A 13,254-nucleotide genomic window follows, 5' to 3' on the forward strand; every position below is an offset into this window, starting at 1 on the left:
ATCACGAACAGCTGAAGATATTCTCCACTATTGTTTTTATATGTGTTATTCTACCATCTATAAATATTACTATTCTAGATAAAGCTTGTGATAAAGTCCTCCGCACCAATATTAGGACACCCTTGGTTTTAGTATCCGAAGATGAGTGAGATACCACTTCATAAAACTTATTACACATGTGTAACTAACACTATATCAATCTTTCTTCTTCACAAAAAATCCTGAAAAACTGTATGTTTGTGAGGGCCATTTAGGCCATTAATATTACAACTCAGAATATTAAGGTCAGTCATAGGTGTCAAACAGAATTACTTTAATCATTACCAGGCCAATAACGGCTTTTTTTTAAATTAATCTATACAGCATTTGTAATGAAAAAACAACAGCCTGCACATTAAAATAACTACAACATGCCACAGTTGTAATATAAATCTAGGAAAAAATCCATCGCCTTAACAGATTTTCTATAAATTCTACAAGTTAGACAAAATTTACCACAATAAATAAAAGGCTAAAATAAAACATGAACAATTCTAGTAAAGGTGGTCATGAGTAGTTTAAAAAAATATTATAATATATGTTTGTGCTGTCTTTTTAGTTTATGTGCATTTTTTAGATATTGTTTGACTTCCTCGACAGCATTTTAAAGTGGCAATTTCTCAACAGAATTAAAATAGTTCCCATATTTTACCATCAGCTTTGTGATAGGAATGATTCACCACTCGGTTGAATTTGGTAGTTTTGGTTATTGGGGAGTTATTTATACCTGATTATGATAGCTTAGCATATCTGTTTATGGTGATGCTGAGCATGAAACTTTTTGAATGCTTTCATTCATATTTAGCTGTACTATGTTTTTATTAATAATTTGGGTGTATTTTACTGTTGGTGTGTTTTTCAAAATAAATGAACTGAATTAATTTTGAGTCTGTATTCATCATTCACAGCTGTTGGAACAGCCTTCACATTAGCCTTCATATGAGGACATAAATTAGGTTAAACTACTGTATGTCCGCCCCTAAGAAAATAAATAATTATAAAAAATTACCAACTGATTACCAGCACACAACTATTGATCCACGATGTCGCAGTTACTTACTGGCAACGTCACAAAATTCTGTTGTGGCAATGTAACTGGGACTTTTCCTGTTACCACCACAAAACTTTAGTAACCAGATTACATTGCAGTTACGTAACAGTTACGTATTTTTGTTAGCTGGGATAGCAACCACCCCTTTAAAAGCGCGGTAACACTTTAGAATACTGTTCCATCATTAATGAATAACTACACAAGAACACATGAGTAACGCAATATTAGCACTCTAGTAACTACTAGTAACTAACAAGAAACTCTGATTAAGGAACTAGAAAGTAATAGTGCTTAGTCGAATGTGGTAGTTCATTATTAACTAATCAATAACTATTATTTTTTCATACCTTCCTAAACTCTACTAAGAACTACTGTATACAGATTCAGAATTAATATGAATAATACATAATGTATAATTAATTCTAAAGTAAAGGTCATGGTAACCCACTAGTAATGACTCAAGTATTACCGAATTCTTCAGAAGAAATTATTAATTATTTGGATCAGTATTCTAAAGTGAAGATCATGATAACTCCCTAGTAACGACTGAAATCATTGTAAACTTTTGAGAATGTTGTGAAGCATTGGATAGTAATTATTCAGGTGTTACTACATCCTTCTAAAGCAATTACTAATTATTTGGATCAGTATTCTAAAGTGAAGATCATGATAACTCTCTAGTAATTACTGAAGTCATTGTAAACTTTTAAGGTTTTGGTTAGTAATTAATTTTGCTAGATTTGGTAACACTTAAATCATTACTAGTGGGTTACCATGATCTTCATTTTAGAACTAATTATAAAAAAATAGCAGTTATTGATTAGCTAATAGTGAACTACCAGTTTCAACTGAACGCTATTACTTACTAAATCAATAATCATAGTTTCTTGTTAGGTAATAGTAGTTATTACAATGTTAATAGTGCATTAGTGACTTGCTCCTGTGTAGTTATTCATTAACAAAGGATCAGTATTCTAAAGTGTTACCAAAAGCGCATTATGAATAAAGGTGTCTTGACTTGACTTGGTATGCAGTATGTGTCCAGGACTTCAATAAGACTGTAACATGTCAGTTTCGGTTTAGTTTCCTTTCAGTTCTGTTTTGACCTTATTTGGTAGTTCCTATTCTAGTTTCCTGTCATTAGTTAATCATCGTTCATTTTCATCACCTGTGTGTAATCAATTATCTTGTTTCCTTGTTTGGTTGGTTCCTTTACAAGTCTTCTGTTTCTCTCTAGTCCTTGTCCAGTCACCCTTACGCTACCTTAATTGGAGAGTGAAGATTCTTTGTTTGATGAAGTTTATACTTGTTTTCAGTTTGTGTCTTTATTAAAAGAACCTTTTAGTTACTCCTGGCTTCCTGCATTTCCTTTAAGGAGAGAACCGTTACAAAGACAAGAGGACAGACTTTTAAAAAATATAATGGTGTATCATTCTATATCTGCTCCATTAGATGTATCGATCCAAACTCTCTATAGCTTCCTGTTTTGAGTATTTTCTCCATTCGTCTGGGATCTCATTACTCAAAAGTTTTATTGTAGTATTTTTCCAGATCTTTTTTTAAACGACACACAAACCACTTCCAGTACGGTAGATCAGAGAGGTCAGGGGTGATGTTCCAGTCTGCCAAAACTCCTCCTGCTTTTCTGTATTCTGTTAAGGGGAGCAAATCATCTGAGGCATTTGGATAAAAAAACAGATTTCTGTTTGCTACTGCTGATGTGCAGATTTTAACAGCTAAGTCCCTTGTTCCTCTGTAAAACAACCCTGAAATTCCAGGTACCCTGTGTAAAGGAACACTGTGATCCTCATCGTGGTTTTCTATGGTGTTGGTGCAGGTGGCTCCACAGAACAGACACTGAACCCAACAGCACTGACAGAAGTGATCAATCAGAAGCTCATCTGGCCTGAACTTACAGTCCAGATTTACTGTAAATGTCTCTGTGTTGGATCTACAGCTGATCTCAGACATTATAACAGTAATTTCCTCTCTTATGACATCTTCTAGGAGATTGAAATCAACATCAATGTGTTTGACTCCACAGAGGTCTTTTTCAGAGATGATCAGCTCATCTGAGAGCTGCTGTGTGAAACTCTTCAACCACAAACCAGCATCTCCTCTGTTCTCTTGAACATGTTCAGTAGAGTCACGTGCTGCTTTCATGATCTTCTTCTGAAGGAGTTCAATGTTCTCCTTCATCTTGGGTAAAACACTGACACTGAACTTATCAGTGATGTATATACTGACTTCATCTCTGATGAAACTCTTGAAGTGATCTCTGGGAGTTTTAACATAGATCATGTATTTGTCAAAATCCTCCTCTTCTGCCAGTGTCTTCAGGATGTGCTTCTCCAGATTTGATCTGTTTCCATTCAGCGATTCACAGTTTGATCTCATTTCATCTGTCAGATCTCTGGCAGTCTTCTTGTAGAGACTCTGCTCAATGGGCTCTTTCAGTTTCTGACAGATGATTTCACCAAAAATGGCAGCTGATGTTGCTCCATGACTGTATTTCTGGAAAATACTATAGTACTGTTCTCTCTTCTTCTCAGCATATATGACAGGATCATTGGCTTCTCTAAACATCCTGTGTTGGTCAGTAATAATCTCATTCGCTCTCTTGCAGATAGAATAAACCAAATCAATGAAGAATTGTTTCTTGAACACACATTTCACATATCCTTCCTCGTGTTTTGTTATTTTTTTCTTAATATAATCTGTGAGTTGTTGAATGTAACTGATGTTGTAGCCCATCTTTGAAATGTTAAATGACTGAATCATGTTGTCTGTCTGCTGAACAACATCTAAGACTAATGCTCTTATTTGGATGTCCTCTTTTGATAGAACATTACCAAGCCTCTCTGTAGCTTTTGTTAAAAATCCACTGGGTTTTTTTATCTTTACATAATCATAATAACTCATTACTAAGAAAACATCCTTTCTTATCTTCCAGTGATCTGCAGGCGTTCCATAGATGTCACTGAGGATCTCTCTCACATCTTTCATTATGTCAGTGTCTTTGATTGCAGGAGTGTCTTTGATGATCTTTTTCACACTCTGTTTCCAAATCAGATCAAATTTTTTCTTCAGTCTTTCTTCATCATTTGTTTTGTTTTTCAGTTTTAAGGCAAGGTCTTTACTCTTTTCATAAAGACTGTTTTCATGATGTGTCCTCTGAGCATCAATCTTTTTCTTCAGGTTTCATTTTCTATTTTGTTGTGTAGTATGTTCTCCGTTTCCATCATGGCACTGCGAAGACTCCAGGACCACTAGCTGTATTCGGTCTCAAGTTTCCTGTAGGCTGAAATCTCCAGAGCGTTTCTGAATTTAAAGACAAATCATTCATTCAGTAAAGCTTCCCAAAGATCTTTAATGCAACTTTTAAGTCTATCAGCCTCATTCCATGTAATTTTGCGACATGAGAAAGAATAGATTTCTTAAGCTCTTGAATGTTCTCGCAATAGTTTGGGTTTGGTGGTGCCATTGGTGGGCTTCCCTCCCAAAATTGAGCAAAATACTTCACATCTTTCTGAACATCAAATCTAATGATATCATAGACTTCATCTTTAGCAGCGAGTTTTGTCATCTCATCCAGTTTCTCCTGCAGTCGTCTCCTTCCCTCCTTATTTTTCTCTCCAGCTGTGACGTCTGAAATGTTCTGATGCACAAACACACAGCTGGGATTCAGTCTGACCTTCTTCATCCTCTTGAAGGCCTGAACAACAATCTGAAGAATGTCCTGCATCTCAGCAGGATTTTCTCCAAAAATGTTGATCAAGGTTAGATTTCCAAGACTAGCAACAAATGTGGCCAGTTCATTGTCACGATATCTTGTAGATCTTCCAGCCAGTTCTAGAGCTCCAACACCCTCAGTTTCAACAACCAGAATATAGTCTGTCTTCATCTGTGGTTTCATCTCATCTGACACTTTGACCAGCTGCATGAAAGCTCCTCTGGTGCATCTGCCAGCACTGACAGCAAACTGGAGTCCAAACATGGCATTCAGCATAGTGGATTTCCCAGTGCTCTGAAGCCCTAAAACTGACAGCACAAAGACTCGCTGGTCTCCCAGTTTCTGGATGAGTTGATCTAGAACAGCAGAGATCCAGATCACAGGAACATGAGCAGCATCTCCATCCATCAGCTCCAGTGGAAATCCAGAGATCATCATCTCTGCTGCAAGACTCGGGAGAGATGAGAAGTCAATCTGCAGGTCTTTCTTGTTCTTCTTCACAGATGAACATGATTCATAAATCTGACCGATCTCCCTCATGATGTGCTCCAAACCAAAGGTTGCAGCTTGAAGTTCCTCAGATATTCTCTCAAGGTCTGTTTGTTCAGCTTTGAGTTGCTCAGATTCACCATGTTTCTTATTCAGTTTTACAGCTGTTGACCATGTTTCATCATATTTATGATATAAAGCAGAAAGATCAGCTGAGATAAATTCATCCAGAAGGATTCTGAGCCGTTTAAGGAAAAACATCTTCTCATTTTCAGCATGCGAGTTCATTTTTTAAATAAAAATCTTCATAAACTCACTCATTTTAAATTCATGCTGCTGTTGTCTGATATTCATCATTTCTGTTTGTTTTCTACTGATGTCTATTTCTATCTCATCTGCTTGAGGTCGATGTAGTTCTTTGTTCTTCTGACTCCACTGATGCCACAGTTTCCCCTGATGAGGCAGAAATGATTCTTTGATTTCTCTCAGATCTTTCTTCTCCAGTAAACTCATCATCTGCTGTGCTGCTTCTCTTCCTCTCTTGCAGTCATCATCATCTTCCTCATCTACTCTGATGTCTGAGTGTTTGGACACATCTTCAAGTCTGAAAGTGGAAGATGATTCTGAGAGACAATCATTTATAAATCATTTATAACTCATTTATAACTCTTCTGAGTTCTTCAGATACATCAGCCTGACTTCTGTCTTTCAAACCAATTTTAAACTTTCCTTCCTTCATCTCAATTGCAGTACATTCATCCTCCGTAAAAAGACAAATGAGTGGCTTTCTGTTTGTGTACAGGTTTTGGATTATTGTTGCACATCTGTCATTCCTGTCCAGTTGTGGTAGAAGAACAACATTGACTGAGGCCGTTTCAGTGAGGATCTGCAGCTGTTTCTCATGGTCTCCTGCATCACCGTGTAGATTACAGAACGCAACACAGTCAGTGAATTTATCCGTGTTTAGGGGCAGAACCAGGTGATCTCCACCACTCCATCCATCTGGACTCTGGTTCTGCTGCTGCCTGGGCAGTTCCTGTGGAAAAATGTGTTGTGTTTCTCATTGATCAGACTGTTCATCAGCTGAGACTTGGATGAAGACACAGAGCCAAACCTGGAAAAAGACACCATTGGAGTTTCTGCCTTGTAGACTGGCTGGGTTTGACTGATGATTTCATTGTTTTTGTTTCTCATCTTCCAGCTCTTGTTGATTTGTCTGAATGTCCAGAGAGGAAACTCAATCTGTTGTGTGAATGGATCAGGAACAAGCAGAGGCAGAGAGTACTGACACTGGGACAGTTTAGTCACCATCAGCTGCTTCAGGAATCCATCAGCACAATGAAACATGGCCATCTGAACATCCATTGGGTGGATTCGCTCAGACTGACTGCTTCCTTTGTTTGACAAGGACACTGCTTTGAATATATCCCCACTGTCTTCCGATAAGTCGGTATGTCTGTGATGTGTGTGATCCTGTCGACTGGCCTTATCAACATAAATGTATCTTGCTCTGTAGTCCATCATGAGTAGTTTTTGGATACAATTCTGAGTCAGCTCCCCCTCAGCACAAGACTCATGGGATTGTAATGAATGTTCAGTTATCTGAAGAATACCTGCAGCTCTCAGTTTACTGTGACAGTTGCCTTCAAGATGAAGTTTGCGAAACAGATGCTTTATTTTTTCTCTTCCAATCTTTTCCTGCTGTAGGTGTTGAACTGGTCTGATTCCTGTGGTTCCAATATCCTTGTTTTCTCCCTGTTATATAGTCAAAACAGATTTTTGTAGTTAAATGCATTTTTGTAGTTTAATAGAATTTGGAAACAATTTGCAAAGCATTGTAAATTCTCATGGAATTATATCCAATACTGATAATGAGAAAGCCAAAGTTACACATGTCAAAATGTTAAACACGTTAAAGATGGTGATGTTGTTTGTAATGAATTTCATGCATGTTACCATAAGCTACTGAATATAAAATGAGTCTAAAAACTGCAGTTCTTAAAGGATTTTCAGTGAATACCTGTTACGGTGCTGTGCGGAGTAAGGAGCGCACGACGAGGATAAACAATTAACTTCTCTTTTAATCAGAGATCCAGGAGCAGATACAGACACAGGAGTGCACACACACATCATAACAGAAACAATAACCGACAGTGAGACTGACAAACACAGGAACTTATAAAGGGGCAGGTAATTGGGAAGGACAGGTGTACACAATGACTAATTAAACTGAACTAGGACACAGGGGAAAACAGAAAACCCGACATGGAACAGTCACAGAAAACCCAACATATAACATATCGCCCCCTCCCGGCAAGGCGTGGCCTCACGCCGTAACGTAACAACTGAGGAGGGCGGGTGGGGGATCTGGAGGAGGATGTGGAACCGGAGGGTGGCAGGGAATAAACATAAGAGAGTCCAAACAATAAGTCCATGGGGGAGTGGAGGGTGGGAGGAGCCAAGGGGGAGCCAGGAACAGGGGGAGCCAGATGACGACCCAGGCCACAGTCCAGATGGTGGCCCACGGGGGAGCCGACGGAGGGAGGAGCCATGGTGGAGGAGGGACCGCCGACTCCATGGGGCCGACCAACGGCGGCGGAGCAGGTGGTGGTGGAGCCCGAGGTGGAGACGGAGAGCCGAAGAGCCAGGGTGACGCCGAAGATCCGGAGGTCCAAGGCGGAGCAGATGTCTTCGGCGACCTCGGCGCAGACGGAGATCCGGATGGCCGCGGCGGAGCCGGAGCGACAGAGGACATAGGTGGAGCAGGAGGGAAGGAGGAGCCCAACGGAGCCGGAGGGACGAAGGGACGGGGCGCAGCCCAAGGAGAGTAGTCCTGAGGTGCAGGTAGGGGGACGACTGACCAATGCGGAGCCGGAAGGACGAGGGAGCCCGGTGGAGCTGGTGGACAGACGGGATCCGGTGGAGCCGAGGGAGCTTGAAGGCATGGTGGAGCCGCAGGGTCGCCGGACTGAGGCGGAGTCTGGGTCTCGGAGGCTGAGGGCGGAGACGAGGGATCCTCCAGACTCAACGCCAACAGAGCTGGAGGTCGGCAGACCCGCGGCGAGCCCACGCCACAGATGGTGTGCTGAGGGTGAGCAGAGGGGCTGACGAACTCCAGTGATGAGGGTGTTGGAGTAGGGACCAGGTCAATGAGAGGCGGTGGGAGAGGGAGGTTGGGTGGGATAACTTCCCAGAAATCTAACATAGGAGCTGGCTTAAGGATGATTGTGTCAGTGTGAAAGTCAATGAGGTTACCCAGGTCCAGTTCATGCTCACCCTCAGCGGTGGCGCCGTGGGCGGGGCGCTCCATAGCCCCCGCGATCTCCACAACTTTCTCCACCGTCGGATGCACTGCCGGCTCTCGCACTTGGTCAGACGTTTGGGGCTCGGGCTCCGGGACGATCGGCAGCTCTGTCGCTCCTGATGGCGATGGCTCAACGACCGCGGCAGGCTCTGGCTCTCTGTCTGCGGTGGGCTCGGGCAGCTCCGCGCTGCGGGGTGGTAGTGGACTGGGCGCTGGGTCCCGAGTGGGGCTGGTGTCATTCTCTGCGAAGTCCACGGTGAGTTGCGATTTGCAAGACACCAGCACCCACTCGATAAAGGCGGCGAGGCTCTCTCGAGGGCCGTCCCCGGACAACTGCCGCCGTGTGGTGATGTTAAGTCCAGCTTTGTAGAACGTGCAGAGGCAGTAGTCCGGGAAGTGTGTTAAGTTGGCCAGGAACAAAAAATCCTCGGTGTGGTCCTCGAGAGAGCGGTCCCCCTGCTCCAGCAGGATGACGAGGGCAGCGGGATCCATAATAAAAAATAAAAAACTTGGTAAAAACCGGGAAAATAAAACGGGGGAAAAACGCCGCAAACTTGCTGTTTTGGTCGGTTATTATGTTACGGTGCTGTGCGGAGTAAGGAGCGCACGACGAGGATAAACAATTAACTTCTCTTTTAATCAGAGATCCAGGAGCAGATACAGACACAGGAGTGCACACACATCATAACAGAAACAATAACCGACAGTGAGACTGACAAACACAGGAACTTATAAAGGGGCAGGTAATTGGGAAGGACAGGTGTACACAATGACTAATTAAACTGAACTAGGACACAGGGGAAAACAGAAAACCCGACATGGAACAGTCACAGAAAACCCAACATGTAACAATACCTTTATTGAGTCATTCGATATAGAGTCTTCAGTCATTTGCTTAGGGATTCTGCTTCCTGTTACACACATCTCTGCATTTTCAGACGAATCTGACAGAGATAAAACAGCATTGATCTTGCACTCTTGCATTTATCAGAAGTAGCACATTCATTAAAGACGGTCACTTTCAGCTGTAGTTATGACATACAAAGACATCTGCAATTTTCCACAAAAAAGACCTGATTTTTCATTAAACATGAAGACAGATACAGTATCTTGATTTAAACGATGAAACTGAGGGTCAAAGTATGGAAGCTGCAGGTTGTGCATTCACAATGATAAAGTAAACAAAGTCATTTGCAACCAGATAAACAGCAGTATATGAGACTTTACTATTGATGCGTTGCTTGACACCTTGCTCTTAGCAGTTTTCTTTTCAACATTTTCAACCATGAAATGTGCTGTTCTCTGGATGAGTCGACTGAAAGTAGATATCGAGCACCTGTCTTTGCGCATGTTATCAAAAGGAGTATACTTTGAAAGACTGTTCGGCTGTTTATGTACATGTCAAAATTGAAATATGTGCCACAGCTTGCAATCTGCAAAAAACATGCTCAGATAATATCATCTATTCTTGCTTGCTCGCTCACTCAATCTCTTTCTTTTGCTATTTTGATAAGTTGCTCTCATCTGAAGATTGACTGCTTTTTCCGCTATAATACAATCAAATTACAATGAGCATCATGGATTAAGCAAAACTGTATTACTTGCTTTCTTTTCTGGAACATAAAATAATATATTGTCTGTCTGAGTTTTTATTGGTTTTCCTATCTATTTCTATCTCTGAAATTAAAACCTTCAAGCCTCAAGCTTTTAAAATTATTTTATACTTTCAGGCTAGGCTTTGTCAAGCTAGTATCAAAGTTTGACATCAAACTACTTAAGGTCTGTTATTTATTTATTTATGTAGAATATTCTATTTTAAAGCACTATTTCAGAGGTCAAACATCTAAAAAGGGTTAGACAAATGATATACAGCCTGACAATGGAAGAAACAACACTTCAGATAAATCTAAATTATTAGAAATGTTTGTTTGTTTGCTTGAAATAAAATAAAATATACATAATGATAACTGTACAATGTGATGAATACTGATAACTCAAATTATTAGTATATATATATTTATTTATTTTCTAACTGGCATTAAAAGAGGTTGCTCTTTTTCTATTGTCTTCTCGGCCCATGACCTGTCTGTCTGTGGAGATTTGTCTCTCTGGGAAGATTCATGGATGATGGTGTGAGTTGCAAGCTACATGTGAAAATAAAAATCAGTGCAAAATACAGAAAAAATAGAGAATCACAATATGAATTAATATTATTATATGAATAAATGAGCAATATTTTAACTGCTTTGTGATTATTAACCCACTGAAATTATGATGTTATTTAGGATACTTGTCAGTGTTCTTGTGGGTGGAGTTGATGTGCTTGTTCACAGTGAGCTTAAATGTATGCTGAATTATGATTTTGGTGTGTCTAAAATACAGATAATTCCATATTCATTAATCATTTATTATCAATATGTATTCTTTCTGATATATTCATCTTTTCAATGATTTTATTCTGTATCAATTTAGAATTTAATGCTACTTAACACAGTTATTCATAGATTTATTGCACAGGTATCCTGCATTTATTCTCCATATAGATCTGTTTTAATGCTTAATTTTATATATGCTCATGTTCCACTGACGTATTGCTCTTATGTCTTTCTTTCCTTCGTCTGACATATAAAAGTACACTTTGTTATGTTCCATTTGTGCTAGACAGGATGTCTGAAACTTATTCTTTATGCATAATGTTTTTATATGCACGAAAGAGTTTGATTTGTATCCATCTCTTCATAGAGCATATGAATATTCTGGGCCTAGCGATATTTGAAGATTGGCAGAGCTTGCTGTTTCTGCTCAAAGGGTGTAAAAACCACAACAACCTCCTCCGACAAGTCAAGTTGACCTTGCTCTGACATTATCTAAGTAAGGGGGAGGGAAAGTAAAATAGTTTGTAAATAATTTTAACATTTTGCTGATCAGACATTCTTGATCATACGAGAATATTCCATGAAGACGTAGGTATCTAAGCCTATATAATACTCCTTTATCTTAGTTTTAGCAGAATCTGTTCAGCTTGGAATCTCTTTCTTTAATTTTCATATCATCTGTTATCAGTATCACTTATACTTATGATAATTGATTTTTAATAAACTACACTTCTACGGAAAGACTTCGTCTGCCTGGATCTCTTCTCAGTGCATCAGATTTATAAATATGGCATTCAGTATGTTAATTCTATCAAGTTTTTGTGAAAGAAAATTACAGTAAATTACAGTATGCACTTCTTTGCATTTTTAATGTTAACCAGCTCCTTTATGTTAACAAATAATTGTAATGGAATGATTAAAACTATTGTAAAATTAAAACTATTGTAAAATTAAAAATTAAACAATTGTAAAATTAAGTAAACACATTAGAATTTTACAATAGACTAATAGAGTGATAATTATTTTGATAGTTTGTTTTAGTTAAGTCCAATTTAAGTCCAATCAGAAAGGATGTAGCATGGTAAGTCAGAACAGTCTGAAGGTCTGACCCAGGTTGAGTGTATGCAAGTTGTCAAGCCAACATAATAAAACTTACCATGCCTACTCCTTCTGTCTGTAATTGACTGCGCCTATGTGATCCAAAAATAGCAGATTTTGCTCCTTGCACAAGTCCTAATCGTCCCAGTAATCCTTTTATTAATCCAGTTGCTCCTGCTGATGCTGCTGATACCCCCAGTGATGCTCCTCCTGATGCTGCTGATACTGCCTGTGATGCTTCTGCTGATGCTGCTGATACCCCCAGTGATGCTCCTGCTGATGCTGCTGATACTCCCAGTGATGCTCCTGCTGATGCTGCTGATACCCCCAGTGATGCTCCTGCTGATGCTGCTGATACCCCCAGTGATCCTCCTCCTGATGCTGCTGATACTGCCTGTGATGCTCCTGCTGATGCTGCTGATACTGCCTGTGATGCTTCTGCTGATGCTGCTGATACTGCCTGTGATGCTCCTGCTGATGCTGCTGATACCCCCAGTGATGCTCCTGCTGATGCTGCTGATACTGCCTGTGATGCTTCTGCTGATGCTGCTGATACCCCCAGTGATGCTCCTGCTGATGCTGCTGATACCCCCAGTGATGCTCCTGCTGATGCTGCTGATACCCCCAGTGATGCTCCTCCTGATGCTGCTGATACTGCCTGTGATGCTTCTGCTGATGCTGCTAATACCCCCAGTGATGCTCCTGCTGATGCTGCTGATACCCCCAGTGATGCTCCTCCTGATGCTGCTGATACTGCCTGTGATGCTCCTGCTGATGCTGCTGATACTGCCTGTGATGCTTCTGCTGATGCTGCTGATACTGCCTGTGATGCTCCTGCTGATGCTGCTGATACCCCCAGTGATGCTCCTGCTGATGCTGCTGATACTGCCTGTGATGCTTCTGCTGATGCTGCTGATACCCCCAGTGATGCTCCTGCTGATGCTGCTGATACCCCCAGTGATGCTCCTGCTGATGCTGCTGATACCCCCAGTGATGCTCCTGCTGATGCTGCTGATACTCCCAGTGATGCTCCTCCTGATGCTGCTGATACTGCCTGTGATGCTTCTGCTGATGCTGCTGATACTCCCAGTGATGTTCCTGCTGATGCTGCTGATACCCCCAGTGATGCTCCTGCTGATGCTGCTGATACTGCCTGTGATGCTCC

General features: G+C 40.7%; 1 pseudogene across 1 annotated transcript; it reads right to left on the reverse strand.

Moving 5' to 3' along the window:
- Positions 1–2,538: 2,538 nt before the first annotated feature.
- Positions 2,539–12,524, reverse strand: LOC306863154 (interferon-induced very large GTPase 1-like; annotated as a pseudogene). Its single transcript, XR_013785811.1, has 4 exons — positions 12,148–12,524; positions 10,649–10,760; positions 9,472–9,560; positions 2,539–7,067 (listed from the first exon to the last, which is right to left on the reverse strand). The product of XR_013785811.1 is annotated as an interferon-induced very large GTPase 1-like (transcript).
- Positions 12,525–13,254: the final 730 nt, after the last annotated feature.

Source organism: Barbus barbus, assembly GCF_936440315.1.
Source record: "Barbus barbus genome assembly, chromosome: 4".
Lineage (NCBI taxonomy): Eukaryota > Metazoa > Chordata > Actinopteri > Cypriniformes > Cyprinidae > Barbus > Barbus barbus.